This window comes from Pseudophryne corroboree, chromosome 11, assembly GCF_028390025.1.
Source record: "Pseudophryne corroboree isolate aPseCor3 chromosome 11, aPseCor3.hap2, whole genome shotgun sequence".
In the NCBI taxonomy this organism is placed as follows: Eukaryota; Metazoa; Chordata; class Amphibia; order Anura; family Myobatrachidae; genus Pseudophryne; species Pseudophryne corroboree.
The window spans coordinates 101,530,203-101,556,953 of NC_086454.1; positions in this window are offsets into that span (position 1 = coordinate 101,530,203).

A 26,751-nucleotide genomic window follows, 5' to 3' on the forward strand; every position below is an offset into this window, starting at 1 on the left:
GAGATAGTAGTATACTCGTAACAATTAGGATGACACTATGACGGTATAAAGAATGAAAAAAAAACCACGGTTAGGTGGTAGGTATATAATAATAAATAATACAATTCTGGTCGGACGGACTGCCTGCCGTGTGCCGACACAGAGGTAGCCACAGCCGTGAACTACCGCACTGTACACTGGTTGATAAAGAGATAGTAGTATACTCGTAACAATTAGGATGACACTATGACGGTATAAAGAATGAAAAAAAAACCACGGTTAGGTGGTAGGTATATCATAATAAATAATACAATTCTGGTCGGACGGACTGCCTGCCGTGTGCCGACACAGAGGTAGCCACAGCCGTGAACTACCGCACTGTACACTGGTTGATAAAGAGATAGTAGTATACTCGTAACAATTAGGATGACACTATGACGGTATAAAGAATGAAAAAAAAACCACGGTTAGGTGGTAGGTATATAATAATAAATAATACAATTCTGGTCGGACGGACTGCCTGCCGTGTGCCGACACAGAGGTAGCCACAGCCGTGAACTACCGCACTGTACTGTGTCTGCTGCTAATATAGACTGGTTGATATTTAAAGAGATATTAGTAGTATACAACAATACTATACTGGTGGTCAGGCACTGGTCACCACTCCTGCAGCAAAAGTGTGCACTGTTAATTAATATAATTGTACTCCTGGCTCCTGCTAACAACCTGCAGTGCTCCCCAGTCTCCCCCACAATTAATTATAAGCTTTTAATTTATACATTGATGACTGTGCAGCACACTGGGCTGAGCTGAGTGCACACAGACTGAGTCACACTGTGTGACTGACTGTGCTGTGTATCGTTTTTTTTTTCAGGCAGAGAACGGATATAGCAGAGAGAAGTGAACGGATATATTATATTAAATAAAAGTTAACTAGCTGCTGCACTGGTCACTGACTGTGGTAAACTAACTCTGTCTGCGACTCTGCACAATCTCTCTCTATCTAATCTATCTATCTCTATTCTAATGGAGAGGACGCCAGACACGTCCTCTCCCTATCAATCTCAATGCACGAGTGAAAATGGCGGCGACGCGCGGCTCCTTATATAGAATCCGAGTCTCGCGATAGAATCCGAGCCTCGCGAGAATCCGACAGCGTCATGATGACGTTCGGGCGCGCTCGGGTTAACCGAGCAAGGCGGGAAGATCCGAGTCGCTCGGACCCGTGGAAAAAAAAGTGAAGTTCGTGCGGGTTCGGATTCAAAGAAACCGAACCCGCTCATCTCTAAATACTATGCTATCCCCAAGGTCATAAGTCATATATTATAATAGTCATGCTAAAAGTCTGCCGACGATTCGAACTAAACTGCCCTAATCTTTGTCCAGTCACTAACCTTCTGCCAGTGTGCTATGCCGTCCCAAGCCTCTGAAGGCATATGTGAGAGACAGCAACAGCACAGCGTTGATATAGGCAGTTGCCATTATGACATCAGCATGACCTCACACACCCCACCAGACCGACCAAAACTGGTTATTTCTGATTTGAGGCCCATGTTATATTTTACTTGACTGACCTTAGGGAAGTTAGAGTCATTGTTAAACAATCAATGTATCACAATATTGGAATTTGACGGCAGATAAAAACGTTTTGGCCCGTCTAGTCTGACCCTTTTTTTTTCTTACCATTTATTTATCTCAAACCTTATTTGATCCTTATGTCTTTGTAAGGATAACCTTATGTCTATCCCATGCATGTTTAAAGTGCTCTACTGTCTTAGCCTCTACCACCTCTGATGGGAGGCTATTCCACTTGTCCACTACCCTTTCTGTGAAGTAATTTGTCCTCAAATTTCCCCTGAACCTCCCCCCCTCCAGTCTGAGTGCCTGTCCTTGTGTACTATTGCTTCTCTCTCTCTCTCTCTCTCTCTCTCTCTCTCTATATATATCTCCTATATAATAGCCCTATTCTGTGACCTTGTGATTCATTTGCTAACGCTGGGCGGAGTTACAACAGTGGGCGGAGTTAGTCAAATGAGTCACAGAGATCTGGCCAAATCTACAGGAGACTAGGAGCAGAAGCAGATAGCATGGGCATTGGGCATGGCACAGGCAGGGGTGCAGACCTCCCAGCTTTCTGCAGGAGCTTTATCCAGGCAGAAGGAGGGACACACACACACTCGGCGAAAAGGGGGCGTGGCTTCACGGGAGGGTCCCCGTTTTCGTCAGTGAGGGAGCATGCCCAGCGCTCTGTGAGCTGCTGGCATGCTCCCAGGGGCTGATTATGAGTCCGGGGGGCCCAGGGCACTTGTGACAGGCGAGCCCTATCTCATTGCTGTGCCTGCTGTGGGTTGGGGGCGTGGCCTAATCGCGCCCCACGCGGCCACGCCCCCTTATGCAAATTTCGATTTTTATTTTTTTGATGGGATTTTGGCCCCTCAGCTAGGGTTAAATCCAGAGGAGGTGGTCGCTCCCCCCTACACACCCGCACAAGCAGAAGAAAGCAGGGAGACTGCTGCCTCCCTGCAACACCACAGACCTGCCTACACGTAGCAGCGTGCGCTGACTGTAGCACAATGCTGCCGCTGTTACTGGCAGGACGGGGGGGGTAGCTTCTGAGCTGGGACAGAGCTACTCCAGCCGGGGGGTCCCCTAAAACTGTGGGGCCAACGGTACGTATCCCCTGCCCCCCCCCCCCCCACCTTAATCCGGCTCTGCTGCTGGAACCCCCCCATTAATCCGTACCCCCTGATGCCCCCTCTCCCTCTGTCTCCACTATTCACCGCTGCTCTGCTAAGCAGAACAGCGAGTACAGGAGCTTTCCAACTGCCCCCCCCCCCCACCGCCGGACACTGCGACCCGCGGGTGGGACAGCGGGACAGACCCCAAAAAATGGGACTGTCCCGCGAAAATCGGGACATTTGGGAGGTATGGGTGTGTGTGAGGGGTATGTCATACAGACAGACGGGCACCGGCTCACTGTGTGCTTGACCCCCCACATCGGCATACTCAGCAGGGTCTCTCTGATGCGGAGGAGCGTCACTTTCTGGCACACTCCACGCTTCTTAGCTGCAGTTTAGTGGGGCACCTGCCGCTGTGCAGGTTCCATACTGCCTCTGTTATCTCCAGCCCCGGCAACCCCACCGCTAGCTGCAGCGCTGCCACCCGCAGTGGAGTGCGCCCAGCTCATTCACACAGTTTAGCTGGCGGGTAGCGCTGCAGAAATCCGAGCTGCTTGCAGGCTCTGACCCACTCCTCCCTCCAGCCGCAGCGTCTCCTGGGAGCTAACCAGTCACTCCCAGTCTCCCCTTACCACAGTGCCCGGAAGCCGTGAGGTCCGCGCCACGTGCATGCTATGACCCCCTCCTCCCTCCAGCCGCAGCATCTCCTGGGGGCTAACCAGTCATTTCCAGTCTCACCTTACCACAGTGCCCGGCAGCTGCGCGAGGTCTGCGTGTGTGACTGAGGAGGGGGGGAGGGATGCGGACGGGCAGAGGAAGCAGGACTCCAGCCTGAGAGAGTCAGCCATGCCAAGTCTCCAGCAGCAGCAGATCCCAACAGGTTGGAGTGGAACAGCAGCAGCCAGCAGCAGTGACTCCGGTAAGACACATCTGTCTGTCACCACTGTTTTGTCCCTAATACCAATCTCTCCCGTGCCCTGTGATAAAGCTAAATATTTATCGTATATAATACCCTTTATGAGGTCTAAGAACACTGTACGCTAACTACGTATGAAGTACCGCAAGGGTACGCACGTTGCGTAACGATCGCTTAGCCGTGGTCGAGACGCTCAAGCGTTACGTTCGCTCACGGCCAAGAGATCACTGGCAGGCACGCTATTGGCTGCCGAATACCGTAATGATTCGCTACAGCGATGCGACCGCTCGAGACCACGAGGAGATCACCAGCGGCGCATACGCTCACAATGTAAAACCTTTATATCTAAACCATAAACAGTGTATTATGCAGTAAACCCTTTGTGTAGTGATATGGTGTAAATGCAACACAGTATAACCTTACAAGCTTAAAAGCAGTTTGAGCGTCACCGACGCTCTGAGAATACTTAACTCTATAAGAAATACACAGATACCTAGGCTTAGGGTCCAACGCCTAATATATATATATTTTGAATGATATACTTGCAAAAGAATTAATACAAATACAAATCATACACTACAATATAACATAGACTAACTAACCAGGTAACTATACAGTAAATACAATACAATTAAGTTTAAGAGAAAATGAGAGAAAGAGAAGAGAGAGAAAGATATGGCCCATAATAACAAGAGAGAAACAGTATGATTACGGAGAAAAACTTACGCACAAAGGAAACGATCGCATGCGCCTCTGGACATCCAGCTCCCGATTTTCAGCAATGATAACCGTTGAAGAGTGAGAGCTGGATGTGATCGGCCTTTCTATTTATGCCCCACACACAATGCAATTCAATGGTCCCTACAATCTCATTGTTCATTGGACACAGGAATTCGGCTTCGCATTATAACAAAAGGTCATAGGTTGATTCATACAGGTGGGCTGTGACTATTTCCAACAGCTCAGGTGGGAGGGAAACTGGGTTTCCCGCCGCATGGGTAATAAAGTGCAAATAAAGTAAATGTTCATAAACTTCTTATGTCCATAACTATTCGCACGAGCGATTGATCTGCTTCAAACCAACACCGGAATATTTCTAATTAAATATTCTTCCGATGGATACTAAACACCACTGTATTACTCCTGTCTGACCCTTCGTATCAAACAAAGAGGGATTTCTCTGTTCATGAACATTCTATATTAACCAAACTTTCAGAATCTATCAAAGGGACCATGATCTAAAAAAATACATTATATAGTGAAAATATGTAATGATTGAGTCGCACGCTACGATCACATAAACTCTACCGTAAATACGCATACCGTGCGCCTGCGGATGCCCGCGACTGTGAGTATGCGCACGTACGGGAGAGCGTACGCATGCGCAGCACGGACCTGTGTGAGGTGCACATATGGTAGTGTGCATAGAGATATTTTTCTGACTTTGACAGTCCACCCTTTGGCAGTCAACAATAACTGCCACTTCCTGAAAACATTTCAAAAAGAGAAAAATATATGTTAGGGGTTAATACATTTATATGGTTGGGTAAGGGAGGAGAGGAGATGGTAGGAAAAGGGTATGACCTAGTGAGATAGCAGAAGCATGTGTGTATGAATCCGTGCTTGGGGGTCATGTATCATCGTGCCGTACGTGTTTTAAATCAAGCTTCGAGGTATTGCGAAGTATACATTTGAATTCCTTCTTATCCCGTGGTACGGGTCTGTGGATGGGCTGTCAAACTTTACCGAGCTCTTTTCGGCTTTGGTTGTAACAAAATGGGGGAGCACATTTTAGTTGATGATACATGAATGGGGGAGATATGTGATTGCTGATATCTGTGCCTGTATTCCCTATCGACTATGTGTGTCATTACCTGAGGGTTGTAGAAATGAAGAAAAGACATAATTACGGTAAATGCGGTGGTATTCTATGTCAGGTAAATGTACATTCGTCGATTGAGGTCTTGTTTGGTGTCTGTTGAATGCAGTCTTCTTTGTGCTTTTGCTCATAAGGTGCGAGCAAAGCTGTCAATGTCCATAGATTTACAAAAGTGTTGGGCTAGCGTAATTTTAAAATTTCTAGGGAAACTGGGGATCCATGGCATAGTTCATCAAAATCTGTGTTTCAGGTTGTCAAAACAAAACTTCTTCTTTAATCCACCTGTTGTCTGTATATCGGCTCATTAAATTCCTCGTCCAAGTGGGTCTTTTTACCTTGGAGGAAACGGAAAAACAGGTGAAAGAAACGGACCGTAGAAATCGCATTTTCATCACATCATTGTTTCTACATTTGGGTCATAAATCAAGTCCATTGGAATTACAGTTTCCTCACTCCTTAAACTCATTACCCTAGTACGATGATTGCACCTCATTAAAGCCTGACCGCATCTAAATATCAAACCAATCGTTATGATAACACCTAAGATACATAGGAGAAACTTCCCAACATCCATTATAACTCCTTGGGCCCATTCTCCTAAACCGGAGAACCAATTTCGCGGGTTCAACCATGACACCCAACCAGTCAGCTCATTACTCACAGCAGCAAGGGTGAGATTGTGTCTTCTGCGAAATTCCCACTTTAGTTGGAGAATATCGTCCATCTTTTGGTCTATGACCTCGACCGGGTCCTCGGTGCTATTCGTAATATATGTGCAACATTTCACGCCGTATTGTGTTGCCAGTGTGACACAATATCCGCCTGTTACCGCTGTGAGGTAATTAAGAACCATTCTATGCTGGACTAGTTCTGTTTTGTAAGCCTGAAGTTCCCTTCCAGTATACCTAAACGTGTCATCATACATTTCAGTGATATTATCTAACAAATTGGCGAGCGCAGAAATGTATTTATAATTCAGCACTCCTCTAGCGGTGCGGGTGAAATCTAACGCGATTAAGAATTGAATCCCGGTGGATTCACTTATCAGATCAGAGGCCGGGTGCTCTGTCTTCTCTATCAGGTGCCTTTTAACAACGTGCTCGTAATGGGTGTGAGTATAAGGAGCTTGGGCACCACGGTGTATGTCTTTCATTTTCTCATGTGATACAGTCATTACTTCGGGCAGTACTTTTCCAATATAACACAATCCTTCAGAGTTTGGGGCAAGCCACTTGTACGCCTTTCTCCCGCATATGAAATATGCATCATCGGGGAGAACATATGGGACGGAGTAGGACATAACCATATTACACACCTTCCATGTGAAATCTCCTAACCCTAATTCTTCCATCTGCTTAGTACACGTATCAGGTTGTATGATATGTGCACAGTATCCTGGTAATACCTCTCCAACTCTCGTAATCCTATTTCCTAAGGTATACCTATACCGGAAAGATTTTCCTCTACTGGCTATGTGGCGTACAAGCTCTGTATCTGTAGGCATTCTATCTGCTCTATGTGAAAAGGTCATGGTTTGATTACTCCATGACACTTCCCAATTACCCGGCTTTCGGGGATTGGAGATGTTAAAACATAATAGGGACCTATCCACATGGTATTGGTGGAGCTTCAAACTAGGAGGGCTGGAGATATTAAACCTCCTGTCCACCGGTCTCCCACCACTTAACTCAAGTACCTCCCCTAACGTTAAAGGAAATGGTACTAGCCCTGATTTGCTATGACCTTGAGGTACTTGAGAGCATACCCAACAATCTGTTTTATTTAACACACTACCCACTAAAGAGTGATAGTCACTCAAGGGATGCCGGTCCATATGGATATTAAAACTGGATTGGCATTTCTTTATGCACCCATCCTCAATGACATTGTTACAGAGCCGACAGTTACAGTTTTCTTCAGCTAACAATCCTTCACAATTCCTTCTATGGTCAATGCTATCGGATCGTTTTCTGATACTCGCCTTTGCTTGTTGATTATGTTGTTCTTGGAAAACTACGCCTCCATCTCTGTCATCAGAACCCATTCCAGAACCTCTCTCGACCTCCATGGTACTCTCGCCGGAACAGACTGCTCTGGTCAACATCATGGTCAACAGGAAAATCCGGATCACAGGGGTTTATTTACTAAGATTCGTAATTTCCGTAAAAAGGTCAAAGTTCAATCACGAATGACATCGACAGTGTAAAACTGCAACTTTTTGAATTGATTACGATGGATTTACTAAGCTGTCGTATTCGGGTTTTTCTTTGCTTCCGATGTCGATGTCATTCGTGTTTTTTTACCTAATTTTACGGCAGTGATTAGCAAAACACTGCCGTTTTTTTTTACAATCAATCTCGGCTGGATCTGTGTGATCCGTGCTGGGGTTCGTATTTTTAAAAAAAAAAATTAAACAATGTAAAATTCCCAAAAAAAATGCGTGGGGTCCCCCCTCCTAAGCATAACCAGCCTCGGGCTCTTTGAGCCGATCCTGGTTGCAGAAATATGGGGAAAAAAATGACAGGGGTTCCCCCATATTTAAGCAACCAGCATCGGGCTCTGCGCCTGGTCCTGGTCCCAAAAATACGGGGGACAAAAAGAGTAGGGGTCCCCCGTATTTTTAAAACCAGCACCGGGCTCCACTAGCTGGACAGATAATGCCACAGCCGGGGGTCACTTTTATACAGCGCCCTGCGGCCGTGGCATCAAAAATCCAACTAGTCACCCCTGGCCGGGGTACCCTGGGGGAGTGGGGACCCCTTCAATCAAGGGGTCCCCCCCCCCAGCCACCCAAGGGCCAGGGGTGAAGCCCGAGGCTGCCCCCCCCCATCCAATGGGCTGCGGATGGGAGGGCTGATAGCCTTTATTGTAAAATAAAAGATATTGTTTTTAGTAGCAGTACTACAAGTCCCAGCAAGCCTCCCCCGCATGCTGGTACTTGGAGAACCACAAGTACCAGCATGCGGCGGAAAAACGGGCCCGCCGGTACCTGTAGTACTACCACTAAAAAAATACCCCAAAAAAGACAAGACACACACACCGTGAAAGTATAATTTTATTACTTACATACACACATACATACATACTTACCTATGGCCCCACGCAGGTCGGTCCTCCTGTCCAGTAGAATCCAAGGGTACCTGTTGAATAAATTATACTCACGAGATCCAGGGGTCCAGGCTCCTCGGCAAATCCAGGGTTAATCCACGTACTTGCCAAAAATAAAAAAACGGTGTCCCGACCACGAACTGAAAGGGGACCCATGTTTGCATATGGGTCACCTTTCCCCGAATGCAAGAAACCTACTTTGCCTTCTGGCTAAGTGGGTTTCTTCAGCCAATCAGGGAGCGCCACGTTGTAGCACTCTCCTGATCAGCTGTGTGCTCCTGTCTTCACTGACAGGCAGCACACGGCAGTGTTACAATGTAGCGCCTATGCGCTACATTGTAACCAATGATGGGAACTTTCTTGCTCAGCGGTGACGTCACTTTAGGTCAACCGCAGGGCAGAAAGTTCCCATCATTGGTTACAATGTAGCGCATAGGCGCTACATTGTAACACTGCCGTGTGCTGCCTGTCAGTGAAGACAGGAGCACACAGCTGATCAGGAGAGTGCTACAACGTGGCGCTCCCTGATTGGCTGAAGAAACCCACTTAGCCAGAAGGCAAAGTGGGTTTCTTGCATTCGGGGAAAGGTGACCCATGTGCAAACATGGGTCCCCTTTCAGTTCGTGGTCGGGACACCGTTTTTTTATTTTTGGCAAGTACGTGGATTAACCCTGGATTTGCCGAGGAGCCTGGACCCCTGGATCTCGTGAGTATAATTTATTCAACAGGTACCCTTGGATTCTACTGGACAAGAGGACCGACCTGCGTGGGGCCATAGGTAAGTATGTATGTATGTGTGTATGTAAGTAATAAAATTATACTTTCACGGTGTGTGTGTCTTGTCTTTTTTTGGGTATTTTTTTAGTGGTAGTACTACAGGTACCAGCGGGCCCGTTTTTCCGCCGCATGCTGGTACTTGTGGTTCTCCAAGTACCAGCATGCGGGGGAGGCTTGCTGGGACTTGTAGTACTGCTACTAAAAACAATATCTTTTATTTTACAACAAAGGCTATCAGCCCTCCCATCCGCAGCCCATTGGATGGGGGGGGACAGCCTCGGGCTTCACCCCTGGCCCTTGGGTGGCTGGGGGGGGGGGACCCCTTGATTGAAGGGGTCCCCACTCCCCCAGGGTACCCCGGCCAGGGGTGACTAGTTGGATTTTTGATGCCACGGCCGCAGGGCGCTGTATAAAAGTGACCCCCGGCTGTGGCATTATCTGTCCAGCTAGTGGAGCCCGGTGCTGGTTTTAAAAATACGGGGGACCCCTACTCTTTTTGTCCCCCGTATTTTTGGGACCAGGACCAGGCGCAGAGCCCGATGCTGGTTGCTTAAATATGGGGGAACCCCTGTCATTTTTTTCCCCATATTTCTGCAACCAGGATCGGCTCAAAGAGCCCGAGGCTGGTTATGCTTAGGAGGGGGGACCCCACGCAATTTTTTTAGCAAAAATAAGCACTTTCACACCCCTTCCCACTGATATACATGCACGTATCTCATGGATCCCTGCATGCATCTCAAATCACGGATAAAAAAAGCAGGTCTGTTTTTTTTTAGGACTTTTTTACGAGTTGTAATTTTTCACGGCAGTGTTTTGTGTTTTTTTGCTTTGCACTTCTTAGTAAATGACCGAGATTCATACTTAAACAGCCGCGTTTTGACCGATGGTGTATTCATTCGTAATTTTTTACCTGAACTAGCAAAAAATTACGAATGCCCTCATCACTGCCGTGATTAGTGTTTAGTAAATGACCGAGATTTACCGAGATGACACTTTGATGAAAAAACGGCATCTCGGTCAAAATCGGGAGCTTAGTAAATATACCCCACAGTCTCTTGGGGCAAGTCCATCTTCTAGGAGGAAACGGAGAAGAATGAGAAGGGGAAAAAAAAATAATTTGAGGGAGAGGGGATGGGAAGTTGGAGAAAAACAATAAAAGGGAACAGGGGATCGACAACTGCTTTTGATCTTGTGGTTCTCGATGCTCAGGTGCCGCCTTAGTCCTCCTGGAACAGACACTCTAGTGATACAACCTCTACCGTCTGTTCCTTATCACAGGACTTCTCTGGATCAACGACCTTCTTACAGTGGGACGAATGAACCCAAGTCTCTCTCTCAGCAACCTTCAATGCTGTAGTGCTAGTCAATAAGACCTGGTATGGTCCTTCCCATCTGTCAATAAGGCAACCTGAGCGTAGAAAATTCCGTATCATTACATAATCCCCAGGTTCAATGTCATGACAATTACTATCTGGTAAGTCAGGAATCACTAACTTCAGATTATCATTTTGATTCCTTAACTGTTTACTCATGTTAATCAAGTATTTTACAGTCACTTCATTGTTACACTTCAAATCATCCTGAGGGTTAATCATAACATGCGGTTGTCGACCAAACAAGATTTCAAAGGGAGACAGATTAAGAGGGGACCTGGGAGTGGTTCTGATGCTGTACAGTACAATGGGTAAAGCTTCTGGCCATGTCAATCCTGTCTCTGCCATCACTTTACTCAGTTTATTTTTAATAGTGCTGTTCACTCTTTCCACTTTCGCACTCGCCTGTGGACGGTATGGAGTGTGCAGCTTGCTATCAATTCCCATCAATTTACACATTCCTTGAAAGACATCACCTGTAAAATGGGTACCCCTATCACTTTCGATAATTCTAGGGATACCATATCTACATACAAATTCCTGCACAATTTTCTTAGCAGTAAACATAGCGGTATTTGTGGCCGCCGGAAATGCTTCGACCCAATTTGAGAAAACATCTATACAAACAAGTACATATTTCAAATTTCGACAAGGGGGTAATTGAATGAAGTCAATCTGTATTACCTGGAAAGGGCCGCCGGCAGGTGGGATATGGGATGGTTCTGTAGGTATTGCCTTTCCAATATTCTTTCTCAAACAGGTAAGGCATGACATGGCTCTTTTACTCGCATGAGAGGAGAATCCTGGGGCGCACCAATATGCTCTTACCAACTTGCACATCCCTTCCTTGCCTAGATGAGTCAGCCCGTGAGCTGCTTCAGCCACACATGGAAGATATGCTCTGGGGGCCACTGGTTTACCATGTCCATCCGTCCAGAGTCCTGAGGACTCCTGGCCATATCCCTTTGCCTTCCAGACTGCCTTTTCCTGTGTGGAACACAAATTTTGCATTTCACACAACTTCTGTGTGTTGATGGTATTAAATACCATCAATTGTGTGGTGTCTGTCTGTCTGGGGGTAGCAGCTGCTAATTTAGCAGCTTCGTCTGCTCGGCTGTTACCAAGCGATACTGGGTCTTGGCTATATGTATGTGCTTTACATTTGATAACAGCCACTCTGTCGGGTTCCTGTATCGCTGTTAGAAGCCTTTTTATGTGAGCTGCATGCGCTACCGGTGTACCAGCTGCCGTCATGAAATTTCTGAGGCGCCATAGGGCTCCGAAATCATGGACTACCCCGAATGCGTATCTAGAATCGGTGTAGATATTGGCTGATTTGCCCTTAGCCAATTCACATGCTCTGGTTAGGGCGACCAGTTCAGCAACCTGGGCTGAGTGAGGTGGGCCTAGCGGTTCCGCTTCTATGGTGCCTTGGTCATCTACGACTGCGTATCCAGTACACAAGTCTCCCGAGTCTGACTGTCTATGACAACTACCGTCCGTGTAGAACGTAAGTTCTGCATCTTCCAGTGGGTTGTCACTGATGTCAGGCCTTGCGGTAAAATTTTGGGTCAAATATTCCATACAATCACGAGTGTCTTCCTTTGTATTAAATCCTCCTTCCCCACCACTCTCATCCTCCACCCTTTGTGCCTGTCCAGGCACACCTGGGAGATATGTTGCAGGATTTAATGCACTGCATCTCCTTATGGTGATGTTTACGGGGGCCATTAGTGCCAATTCCCATCTTGTAAACCGCGCTGATGAGACGTGTCTGGTTTGGGCAGAATTTAACAAGGCTGACACTGCATGTGGTGTATGAATTGTGAGGTTGTGACCTAGCACGACGTCTTCGCTTTTCGTTACTAGCAATGCTATCGCAGCAACGCTTCGCAAGCATGTGGGGAGGGATCGCGCTACCGTATCTAGCTGAGCGCTGTAATATGCTACCGGCCTGCTGGCATCACCGTGCTTTTGGGTTAGTACGCCTGCCGCGTAACCAGCACTTTCTGTTCCGTATAGTTCAAAGGGTTTCCCATAGTCCGGCATACCTAATGCTGGTGCCTGCGTTAGGCACTGTTTAAGTCTCTCAAATGCTGCCTCAGACTCGTCTGTATGCGAAATCCGATCAGGTTTGTTTGAGGAGACCATCTCCTGCAAAGGTAACGCTAGGATGGAAAACCCTGGGATCCAGTTACGGCAATACCCACACATTCCTAAAAATGTTCTGATCTGTTGCTGGGTTTGTGGCAGAGTCATGTCTCTAATTGCTTGAATTCTATCAGCGGTCAGGTGTCTCAGTCCTTGTGTTAAACAGTGTCCCAAATATTTTACCTTAGTTTGGCATAATTGCAACTTGTCTTTGGAAACCTTGTGTCCTGTGTCTGAAAGATGAAACAGGAGCTGTTTCGTATCCTTCAGGGATGCTTCCAATGAATCAGAACACAGTAGTAGATCATCCACGTACTGTATTAATACTGATCCACTCACTGGTTGGAAAGACTGTAAACAATCATGCAAAGCCTGAGAAAATATACTTGGGCTATCTATGAATCCTTGTGGTAATCGAGTCCATGTGTATTGGACTCCTCTGTATGTAAATGCAAACAAATATTGACTGTCAGGGTGCAGAGGTACCGAAAAGAAAGCGGAGCAGAGGTCAATAACAGAGAAAAATTTTGCAGTGGGAGGGATTTGCATTAGGATGACAGCTGGATTTGGCACTACGGGGAACTGACTCTCAACTATTTTGTTAATCCCCCTTAGATCCTGCACTAGCCTGTAACCCCTCCCCCCACTCTTTTTCACAGGGAAGATGGGACTATTAGCAGTGCTGGACGTTCTTACCAGAATGCCCTGTTGTAGCAAGCGCTCTATTACGGGATAAACTCCTAACTCCACCTCTGGCTTCAGAGGGTACTGTGGGATTTTTGGAGCTATCCTACCATCTTTTACTTGTACAACTACCGGAGCTACGTTTGCCATTAATCCAGTGTCCTGTCCATCTTTTGTCCAAAGTGACTCTGGTATCTGAGATGTCATTTCTTCTACTTGGGAGGGAGTCCTATTTGTCATAATGGTATGTGACATTAATTTTGACGGGGAGTCTAACATGTCTCGTACTTCCTGAGCGTGATTCTCAGGTATGTCCAAGAATACACCTTCAGGAGTACAATAAATGACGCACCCCATTTTACACAATAAGTCTCTACCCAGGAGATTGGTCGGTGCCGATGCAGCCAGCAAAAAGGAATGCTTGGTATGTAACGGCCCTACTGTAATCTCGGCTGGTTTGCTAACAGGGTAGTGCTGGACTACTCCCGTTACCCCTATGGCTGGAATTGTCTTACCAGTGGTTCTCATGCCCACTGTCGAATTTATCACTGATTTGGCCGCCCCTGTGTCTACAAGAAAGTTTAATGATTTACCAGCTACATTGATTGCAATTTCTGGTTCACTTCCAAGGCTTGCAATCAATTTTACTGGCTGCAGATTACAGGTATGGCCACACCCCTATTGGGTATGGTGACCTCCCTGAATCCCGCTGGCAGCAACTACTTGTGAGGGAGTTAGCTGGGAACTACCAGAGGTTTGCCAATCTCTGTTTGGGGGGTATCTTTTTGTTTCCCCTGCATGTGGCTCATAACTCCGTTTCTGCGGACCCTGCTCCCAATGTCCTGTGTCGTGTCGTTGTCTAGGGGGTTGATAAGATTTTTGTACATTTCTCGATCTACAGTCTCGTGCAAAGTGTCCCTGTCTGTGACAAAAATAACATGTTACCACATTTGACTTACCCACAGGGTTTGGTGATGTTAACACAGGCTGTTTTGTGGTCAGGGCCTGTATACTTACTGCCATTAACTTATCACTTTGTTGTTCCCTGTGTCTGGTGATGTTCCTATCGTGATCAATAGCAGCCTCTCTCAAAGTAGCCACAGACAGACCTCGCCAACATGGTTGTGTGGTCTGTACCCTAGTCTTTAATGATTCTTTTAAACCATCCATCAGTACCGATACTGCTACTTCTCGATGGTTTATGTTTGTTTTAATGTCCTCTATGCCTGTGTATTTTGCCATTTCTGATAATGCTCTGTGAAAATACTCTGCAGCTGTCTCTGACTCCTTCTGTTTAATGGAGAATATCTTGTTCCATCTGACTACCGCTGGGAAATACTCTTTTAACTGTAAGCTTATTCTTTTTACATTATCTTTGTTGTACACATCTGTAAGAGGTACATCCTGATCTAATCCGCAATCAGCTAAAAATTGAGTTGCGTCAACATTGGAGGGTAAACATGCTCTCAGCAATATCTGCCAGTCTTTATTGTTGGGCTCTACAGTGTTACCTAAGTCTCTGATGTATTTTTGACTGGCAACTAAGTCTTTTCTAGGGTCAGGGAATTCAGACACTATGGTCCTTAATTCCATTCTGGAAAATGGGCTATACATGGCAATGTTCCTCACAGGGGTGACTCCTGATGTGTCAGTTTTCCCATTTGGAACAGCTATTACCCTAACAGGATTAACTCTAACAACATCACTCTGTGTGGGTTCTACAGCCTGTGGTGAAATGGCTTCAGCATAGTGTATGGTGCCGTACTTACCTGTAGATACGACCTCACCTATCCCTCCGCTAGGGGCCCTTGTTACTAATCTCGTGGGTGGAGCTGTGCCTACTGTGGTCTCTGCTATGGTGGCTGCTAGAGAGAGCGCTGAAATTGTTGCCGATTCGTCTTCTTGATCACACTCCTGAGGAAAGTTCAAAACAGGGTACAACTTGCACGGGTTAATACTTGCATTGGTTAATTGGTTAACATTATCTTTAACATTTACACAGTTGCTAAGTGTTTGTGTGTTACACCTTAGTGCGTCATTCTCCGCAACCAATTTCTATCCTGATATGTATGGTGGCGGTGGGGCCGTGGCTATCAGTTTTCTGATTGAGCCAGATCCCGCCGCCTGAGCCAATCCTCTCTGTATGTCACCCTCCTGTTGCCACAACTGCAAATAATCATAATGCTTGATTCGTCTCTTTGCTGATTTAATGAGACATATCCTTCTCCTTAAATTCCTTAACACTTCTGTGCTGAAGCTACCTACTCTTGGGAATTTCTCCCCGTCATGTACTGTCATTCTCTCCCATTCATCACATAAAGCTTCTGTGTGACTTCCGTATTTCTCACACATTACATACCTTGCCGACCCAATTGGTCGGTTCACTGAATCAACCCGAACCGAGGTTGATCGCCCTCTACCTGAACAAGTGGCCCCCATAGTTCGAAGGTGTTGCTTTATTCAGCCAACCCTTACGCAAACCAAAATGTTCAAAATAGGCTGATGGTGGCGGTTTACCGAGTACCCCACTCACTCGCCCACGCCGACCAATACGACCTGATCACACCGATTTGGTGCTGGCGTACTCGACCTAGGGCCCCTGCGACCTGAACCTCTATTTACTGGAACCTGTGAGGGTGATCCGAAGAACACTTACTCTTTCCAGTAACTATTGGTTGCTGGATAGTTCCTGAGTGAGCAGCGAACTTCCCTTAAAATAAAAAAAATTACACAAATCACGTTAGAATGTACAAATAGCGTTTATGACCTTCGTACACAAATAGTACCGGTCAGGTTTACTAATGTACACAATTACGTGAGGTACAATCGTTCAGCACATAAGCAACTAATCTTATGTACGGAGCGACCAGTGGAATCGAAAATTGCGGCTGCGAATTCCTTCAGCAAGAGCTTGTATGGCCTATATGGGTGTTGCACCAACCCTTTCTTGGTGTTGTGCCTGTGGACTGTATAGCGGACTTCCTTGTCTGCTGTACCTGAACCTGTTGGTCTGCTATGACCTCCTGGTCTGTTACAGTATGACCTCCTGGTCTGCTACACTCTAATGCTCAAATTGTATGTTTTAACCAGGGATGCCTCCCTAGCCACCATGTACGTCACTTACACGCATGTACCTCACGAGAACTCGACTTTTCTTGTGGTTCAACCTTTAAAATTGTAAACAACACACTCACTCACCGCATATACACTTTTGTTTCTATTTCTATTTCTGCGCAGAAATTTCTCTTTAGACCAGATGTGTTACAAATTAGGAGAAGGATCTATTAATTTAAATTTCGAATTTAAAATAAATTTGTGCGATTTATCGCCTTGCGTTATTTACCGCGTGGCGCTACTTATCGCGTTGAGAGGAGAGAAAAAAAACTTGTGATTTGAGTTACGTGGGCGTACCCGTACGCTCCGTTGCGTAATATACGCTGCGTGCGTCGGCCCTTGGATTGCGTACGCAAGTCTCAGTCTTTTGTTAGAGACACGTGTACGCAAAGCAAAGATCCACCGTAACACAATTTATACGTTTATCAATGTAGATGATCCTTTATCATCTACCGCGCACCACACTGACTTCGCCTTGTCTCTCAGGCACAGCTGTGTGTTTGTCTATACTTTAACTATATTACCTTTACTCTTAAACTATGAAATAGTGACAAATCTCTCTAAGCACGTTTATCAACTATAGAACAGGCAAACAGGAGAGTGACATACGAAAATACACCAATGAAAAGGAAATGCAGATATATATGTGTGCGTGCGTGTGTACGCAAGACAGAAAAATAAACAGGTTTAAAAAGACACTATTGTTTTGTTCTTACCTCCGGTTCCCGGATTCCTTCAGCACCCTTTACTAAGAGAAGCAGACGCTTATCCAAACAGCACTACGAGGAATATGATCTCCCGCCCTTTGCTGCTGGATAATGTCTGCTGAAATTACCTAGTGCAGATATGTGAAGGACAGGACGAGCCCGCAATTGATAAAGCTAAATATTTATCGTATATAATACCCTTTATGAGGTCTAAGAACACTGTACGCTAACTACGTATGAAGTACCGCAAGGGTACGCACGTTGCGTAACGATCGCTTAGCCGTGGTCGAGACGCTCAAGCGTTACGTTCGCTCACGGCCAAGAGATCACTGGCAGGCACGCTATTGGCTGCCGAATACCGTAATGATTCGCTACAGCGATGCGACCGCTCGAGACCACGAGGAGATCACCAGCGGCGCATACGCTCACAATGTAAAACCTTTATATCTAAACCATAAACAGTGTATTATGCAGTAAACCCTTTGTGTAGTGATATGGTGTAAATGCAACACAGTATAACCTTACAAGCTTAAAAGCAGTTTGAGCGTCACCGACGCTCTGAGAATACTTAACTCTATAAGAAATACACAGATACCTAGGCTTAGGGTCCAACGCCTAATATATATATATTTTGAATGATATACTTGCAAAAGAATTAATACAAATACAAATCATACACTACAATATAACATAGACTAACTAACCAGGTAACTATACAGTAAATACAATACAATTAAGTTTAAGAGAAAATGAGAGAAAGAGAAGAGAGAGAAAGATATGGCCCATAATAACAAGAGAGAAACAGTATGATTACGGAGAAAAACTTACGCACAAAGGAAACGATCGCATGCGCCTCTGGACATCCAGCTCCCGATTTTCAGCAATGATAACCGTTGAAGAGTGAGAGCTGGATGTGATCGGCCTTTCTATTTATGCCCCACACACAATGCAATTCAATGGTCCCTACAATCTCATTGTTCATTGGACACAGGAATTCGGCTTCGCATTATAACAAAAGGTCATAGGTTGATTCATACAGGTGGGCTGTGACTATTTCCAACAGCTCAGGTGGGAGGGAAACTGGGTTTCCCGCCGCATGGGTAATAAAGTGCAAATAAAGTAAATGTTCATAAACTTCTTATGTCCATAACTATTCGCACGAGCGATTGATCTGCTTCAAACCAACACCGGAATATTTCTAATTAAATATTCTTCCGATGGATACTAAACACCACTGTATTACTCCTGTCTGACCCTTCGTATCAAACAAAGAGGGATTTCTCTGTTCATGAACATTCTATATTAACCAAACTTTCAGAATCTATCAAAGGGACCATGATCTAAAAAAATACATTATATAGTGAAAATATGTAATGATTGAGTCGCACGCTACGATCACATAAACTCTACCGTAAATACGCATACCGTGCGCCTGCGGATGCCCGCGACTGTGAGTATGCGCACGTACGGGAGAGCGTACGCATGCGCAGCACGGACCTGTGTGAGGTGCAAATATGGTAGTGTGCATAGAGATATTTTTCTGACTTTGACACCTGTGTTCTGTCATGTCCCTGTCACCCCTGGCCTTGCCCTGCCACACTTATCCTGGCCCTTTCACCCTTATCCTGGCCCTGTCACCCTTATCCTATCCCTATCATTTCTGTCCTGGCCCCGTCACCCCTGTCCTGGCCCCGTCAACCCTGTACTGACCCTGTCACCCCTGTCCTGGCTCTGTTACTGCATACCCTCCAACAACCTTTTATGGCATGTACAGTACCCGCAGCGCCTCCAGACCTCTCCCCAATGCACCACACCTCCGCACCTTCCCCTCCACCACATGCGGCACTCCACCCCTCCCCCACATGCTGTGCCCCCAGACCACCTACACCACCCGTGGCTCCCACTCCTCCACCACCCACAGCACCTCCAGGCCCCTTCCACCATTCACCCCCCTTATATGTCTCCCCCAACACCTGCTCCCTTCCACCCGCAGCATCTGCAGACACCCTCCTCCATCAGCGGTCCCCCCCTCACCCACCCCTCCCCCACCAATGGCACCCCCGCACCTGCCCCTCCACCACCTGCAGCACCTCCGGACCTCCTTTCCCATCCGCCGCAACACCCGTACCTGCCCCTACCCTACCCATGGTGCCTGCGGTCCCCTACCCAACCCCCGGCACTCCCGTCCCTTCCCATCCAACAGCACCTCCGGAACCCTTCATCCATCCACAACATCCCCACACCTGCCCCTCTCCCACCCGTGGCACCCCTGCCCCTCCCCCACCTTCAGTGCCTCCGGACCCCTCCCCCATCTGCATTCCCCACTCCTCTGCCCCTCCCCCATGCGCAGCACCTCCCGAACCTTCCCCATCCGGGCCCCACCCCCACTTCTGCCTCCCTCCACCCGCAGCATCTACAGACACCATCCGCAGTCCCCCCCACACCCGCTACATTCTGTACATCGTGCCCTGCAGGTGCTGTTCACGCCGTCGCAAGGGGCTGCGCCTCCTTCACCATCGCACGCCCTTTCATTGTGCAATATTTAACAACTAACAAAGGAATGCAGGTAATACTCCATATAATACAAATATTAAACCCCAGAAAGGCATGCAAGGGTTAAGGGGGCATAGCCCCTTGCGACGGTGTGAAGAGCGCCCGTAGGGCGCGATGAAGCACCTAGTATATATATATATGCAGTGTCGGACTGGGGTATGATGGGCCCACCAGGGAATGCCGTTATCCATTATAGGGGCTAAGTATGGGGGCGTGGACAGAAGAAGAGGCGGTGGGGCCCCATTGCTATTAGTCCTTCATCTACAGATCTTGGTAATCAAGTGGGGAGGTAAGGAATCAGAAGCTGCTTCAGGTACCTTGGGCCCTGGTCATGTAGGGCTTTGAAAGGTAGTAAGCCAAACCTGAAAATGATTTGCCATCTTACAGACAGCCAGTGGAGGGAGTATGGGTGTTATGTGGCTGGAACGGGGCTGGTTAGATAATAGCCTGGCAGCTGTGTTATGTACCAGCTGTAAGCGGTGCAATTGTTTTGCTGGGAGACCAAGGTAGAGAATCAGGGGTTAAAGTGGGGGACGGGGTGGAACTGAGTTCCATAACCTCTGATGATAGGTGGAACTAGTTCCACCTCCTCCACAGATCTGCACAGTTATTCCAACAGAAAAGCCTGCCCCACCACCCATGTCAATAGATGATGTAGGTAGCAATAGTATCACTAATAAGTTACTGCCACCTCCCCCTTCCTCAGCTCCTGGCAGCTCCATGGTCCTTCTCCACCTGTGGCCCACCCTTCAAAGAGGAGCAAGCTCTTTGCATGCTAAAGATAAGGTAAGAGGAGGCTGGAGGGACACAGAGACACAGGGAAGCTGCTAGAGGGACACAGGGCATGGAGTTGCTGAAGTGAAAGAGGCAGAGATTTGCATTGGGGCACTACTACTGTGGGAATTATGTGCACACAGGGCACTACTGTGTGCATTATGTATATAAGTGGCACTTCTGTGGGCATTATGTCTATAAGCAACACTTCTGTGGGCATTATGTGTATAAGCAGCACTTCTGTGGGCATTATGTGCAAGGGGCACTATTATTGTGGGAATTGTATAAAAGGGGCACTGCTGTAGGCACTGTGTATAAATGGTACTACTGTGTGGCATAACATGTATAAGGGGTACCACTGAGTGACATAATGTGAATAAGGGGCATTACTATATTGTAAAATATGAATCAGGGGCACTGTGCGTTGTAATGTGAATACAATTTTGCTACTGTGTGGTGACATCCCGTCGCAGATCGGCGAAGCCCGTTGTAGCCGTCCGCAAAAGCCCATTGTAGCTGTACGACGCGCCAGCGCATTGCGATGAATAGACGTGCAGTTCTGATCTGATCGCCCGCTGTGCGAAAGCGCACAGCAGTGATCAGATCAGAATTTGGCCCTATATTAAGGTTACAGATACATGTTAGTTTTCTTTTGTGGTATAATTATTTGGTATAATTATTTGAAATAGCAGTTCTCTTAGAATGACCTTGCTAAAACACTTTTATAGAAAGAGAAGCTTCTGCTCTTTGAAACTAGACAATTTGTGTTCCTACAGGGCAGGGGTGGGGAACGTCCGGCCTGCGGGTCGTATAAGGCCCGCAAAGCAGATTAATCCAGCACGGCCAGGCTCACCTTACCGAGGAAGATGTTGGGTGCCCGCTGAGATTGTGTTACCAGCGGGCACCGGCTCCTTGCCCTTAGTGGCAGCCGAAAGCCGGAGCTCACTCCAGAGCTCCAGCTTCTGGCTCTGACAGTGGGGGTCATTACGAGTTGATCGCTCGCTAGCAGTTTTTAGCAGCTGTGCAAACGCTATGCTGCCGCCCACTGGGGAGTGTATTTTAGCTTAGCAGAAGTGCGAACGCATGTGCAGCCGAGCTCTGCAAAAAAAGTTTGTGCAGTTTCAGAGTAGCTCTGAACTTACTCAGCGCTTGCGATCACTTCAGCCTATTCGTGTCCGGATTTGATGTCATACACCCGCCCAGCCACGCCTGCATTTTTTCAGACACGCCTGCGTTTTTGCAAACACTCCCTGAAAACGGTCAGTTGTCACCCAGTAACGCCCCCTTCCTGTCAATCATCTTGCAGCCGTCAGTGCGACTGAAAACTTTGCTACAACCTGTGCACAACCACAACGGGATTTGTACCAGTACGACGCGCGTGCGCATTGAGGCCCATACGCATGCGCAGTAATGCAGATTTTTAGCCTGATCGCTGCTCTGCGAACAACGGCAGCTAGCGATTAACTCGGAATGACCCCCAGTGTGCGGCTGTGCGCTATGAGACATTATGACGTCTCTCCCATAGTTCCGAGGAGCGGACTGCCAGGCGGTGTGCAGCGGTACGGAAGTACAAACGGGGCTGGTGAGTATTGTGTTTTGTTGTTGTTTTTTTAATGTGCATGTGTAAGCGGCGCTACTAGAGGGGGCACATTTAATAGGGCATAACAAGTGACTGGGGGCATATCTAATGGGGGTATAACAAGTGACTGGGGGCATATCTAATGGGGCATAACAAGTGACTGGGGGCATATCTAATGAGGCATAACAAGTGACTGGGGGCATATCTAATGGGGCATAACAAGGGACTGGGAGCATATCTAATGGGGCATATCAAGCGACTGGGGGCTTATCTAATGGTTCATAACAAGTGACTGGGGGCATAAAAACTGACTGGGGGCATATCTAATGGGGGTGATTGGGGGTGTATGTACTGGGGTATAACAACTGACTGGGGACATATGTACTGGAGGCATGTCTACTGGGTCATAACAACTGACTGTGGGTATATCTACTGGGGGCATAACTACTGGGGCATATCTACTGGGACCATAACTACTGACTGGGGGCATAATTCCTGGGGGCATAACTACTGGGGGCAGGCTAATTTTTAAGTTGATCATTTTTGTATGGCCCCCGAAGGAAAATATCCAAATGGCCCTTGGTAGAAAAAGGGTTCCCCACCCCTGCTATAGGGGTTGCTTCAGTAAGGCTTAGCACTGGTTTTGCCTATTACACTGACCATTAATAATTTGAATTGGACCTAGACCACCAACCCAGGACACCACTACAAGTGCTTAGAGACAACCACTGAGGGTATAGATGTTTGTATAAAGCTCATTTTTCAATAATCCTTCTGCTGTTTCGAGACTTTAGCGCTGATTTCTTTTTTGGTCCAGTCATGTGCCGCGGCTCTCAGGACTCTGCAGGTCAGTCGTTGGTCAAGTCCTAGGAAGCAGGTCAGATTCTGTACCGCAGATTACATCCAGCACTGTGTCCTCACTTTTTCTTTATTGATACTGGTTTGTAAGTGAAAATAGATTAAAACTGTACGATATTATCTCCACTGTAGTTGTTTAGAATGTATTTAACATTTGTTTAGGTGGTCTCACAGCACTTGTATTTGTCTGTTTTGCACAAAAACAAAGTCTGTGTCATTGGAACCCTTACCACAGCCCAGAGTTATCACATACCTCCTGAGGTGTCAGTAATCCTTGTGGGCTTCATATAAATATTTTATGCAATTCACAATATGTGCTTACTATCTTCGGAGTATTAGAGAACTAATATAACTTTATTTTTTTCTTATTTTTTGGTCAGATAATTGTTCTTTTTTGTCAGTTATTTCAAAATCTAACCGGAACCTTTTTTGCTATTTTCCACTTAGCTCACTTTAAATTTTTTATAAAGGAGAACATTTTCTGAAAGCAATTACAGAGCAAGACCATTTTCCTTACTATGTAAGCTGCAAAACTAGGTGTTCTGTTAGTTGCTTTTCTTTGTACCCTTGTATGCCTTACTGCCACGTTTTGCTAATCGCACAGTGTAACCTGTTTAGTGCGCCCAACGTGGCTGTCTCGCCTGGTACTCTCTTAGGATAAACAATACATGCAGAGCCGTCCCTAACCAATATGATGCCCTAGGCAAGACTTTGGCTGGTGCCCCTAGCACCACCACTAGTTCTGCTTCTGTCCCTGCACCCTTTTCCCAGTACCATCACCCCGCACCCATAGCAGTCCTTATTTTGGTGTTCCTATACCCTATATTTTATAAAGGAACAGTGCGCACATTCGACGCACAGCCCAAAATGGGACGTGTTTTTGATGTCAAGCGGCATGGCCACACAATAGTACCCCCAATTCAAATTATGCCACATAGTACTGCAACATTATTCACATTATATCATGCGATAGTGTCCCTTATTCACGTTACATCACACAGTAGTACCAATTTACCTTATATACGTTACTCCTCACAGTAGTGCCCTTATTCATATTACACCACACCATCTTGCTCTTTATTCACATTACGCCACAAAATAATGCCCTTTCTATACATAACACCACACAGTAGAGCACCTTATACACATAATGCCACACATTAGTAATGCCTTTATACACATAATACCACACAGTAAAGCCCCTAACACATATGACACACATTATTAATGTCCTTATAAACATAATGCGCCTTACACATCATGCCAACCTTTATTAATGCCCCTATTCACATAATGTCCCTTACACATATGCCAAACATTATTGCACAACCAACCCACCCGCACACAACACTCACACAGCCGCTAACACTGTGACCTCTGCCTCTCCTTGGATACAGATGTGTCCTTATACATCTTGCCTCAATGCACCATGCAGCAGGAGATGCCTGGCATGAGTCAGCTGGCAGCTCTGCTAATGTCGGGTGCCTTTTTTTTTTTATGAAAATGCATCTTATTGGCATTGCTATGTGGTGAGGATGCACAAGCAGCTTCTGCTGATTAAAATGATATGCAGCATGCCTATATACTGTGTGCAACTGTGGCTGTATCTGCATACGAAATGCTACACACAGAATATAGGCATGCCGCATATCATTTTAATCAGCAGAAGCTGCTGGTGCCCCTAGGCATACCAAAAGCCCTAAGCATTTGCCTAGTTTGCCTATGCCCAGGGGCGGCTCTGAATACATGATTCTGAACTCTCCTAATATTTTTGTCGTACCAAATGTGTGTAATTTCTTCACCTTTTGAGAGGATTTATTAATAAAATAAAGACAACTTCAATCAAAATATATTTAAAAAATAAATATCTATTTTTATTTTAAGTAAAATGCTGCCTGTTTTTTCTTCTTCTTCTTCTTCTTCTTCTTCTTTGTCTCCTTATTATTACTATTATTTGTCATTATTATTATTATTATTATTATTATTATTTACTCTGCATAATAAAATAGGGAATGTTGGACTAAGATTGGTCCAGTAATCTTACAAACTTGTCCTATAAGAGGAACAAGATGACGTAAGCCTCATGACTCATGAAGTCATCCTTCAGCACTCAGGAGAGGAAAAACCCCCTTGTGGGGGAAACCTCTGGGGACCCATGGCTGAAGGACTGCCCGTCCCTCTAGGCATTAAGAGACTATGCAGAGTTTGCCCAGACCACTCGCCCACCCACTAACCTTGCCTAACCCAGTCATCCCTTCTGTCACCTCAAATCTGCTATTTTGACCTTTTACCCGGCCGCAGAAGAACGCACCTATAAGTCAATGGTGAGAGAGTGAAAAAAGAGAGCAAGAGATGAATGGGAGTGAGGGGGTTGAAAGGGGGACAGTCATAACCACCATAGCATTCATTTCTGACTCTAACAGGGATTACAACTGTACAAATGTAGCCATTCTCGTCGTGGCTACATCATATCGAGATTGCGCCTTATTATGCACGACCGGACTGCGTACGTCTGGACGTCTAAGAAGTGTGTGTGCCCCATACACATGGATGGGAGCGCCAAATGCTGCAGCTCGGCACAGTTAGGCACAGGTCCCAGCAAGCCCGCCTCAGCATGCCGGCACTTTAGAGAACCACAAGTGCCAGCATGCCCGGACATTAAGTCCACCTGTAAAGAAAATATTAAAATAAATACAAGAAGACACAGTTTTAAAATACATTTTATTATTCAGGGTCTTCACCTGGGAGGCGGTGGCCTTTAAGCTCTTTTGCATAGCTGCCGCCTGCCCAGGGCTTCCGGCGTCTTTACCTGGTGGGCGGCGGCCTTTAAGTTCTTCTGCGTAGCCGCCGCCCATCCAGGACTTCCACGGCGTCTTCTATCTGCAGGAGCTCTTCACTGCTCCTCCTCCTCCGTCGGACTGACAGCCGCTGCCTTGTGTTGACTTATATAAGTCAGCCTGAGGGGGCGGGGTGATGACACGGCGAGCCGTGATTGGCTCGTGTCGGCCATCTTTAATTTAAACAAATGACGTATAGTATGACGTATAGTATTGGATAAAAACAAACGTAATGATTAAAGCACAATATAATTCTCTTACACCTCTACACATTAATAAAAATGGATCAGTCTGCAATACTGGCATACTGGGATTTAGGCAGGCAGAGAGAGAGAGTAAAGGATTTAATTTGCAACATTACAGGCTCACCAAACAACTCCAAGGAGATGTCATGGGTGCGGCTGCACATAAAGAATTTACCTGTAATTAGGAACATTACAGGCCCATCTATACAGCGCACTGCAAATTTCTCCAATGGCCCATTTGCAGGCGCTTGTGGTTGTTAAGTAACGGTGCTATCCCAGTAGGTGTGTGATTTAGTTTTAATCCAATACTATGCTATCCCCAAGGTCATAAGTCATAAATTATAATAGTCATGCTAAAACTCTGCCGACGATTCGAACTAAGCTGCCCTAATCTTTGTCCAGTCACTAACCTTCTGCCAGTGTGCTATGCCGTCCCAAGCCTCTGAAGGCATATGTGAGAGACAGCAACAGCACAGCGTTGATATAGGCAGTTGCCATTATGACATCAGCATGACCTCACACACCCCACCAGACCGACC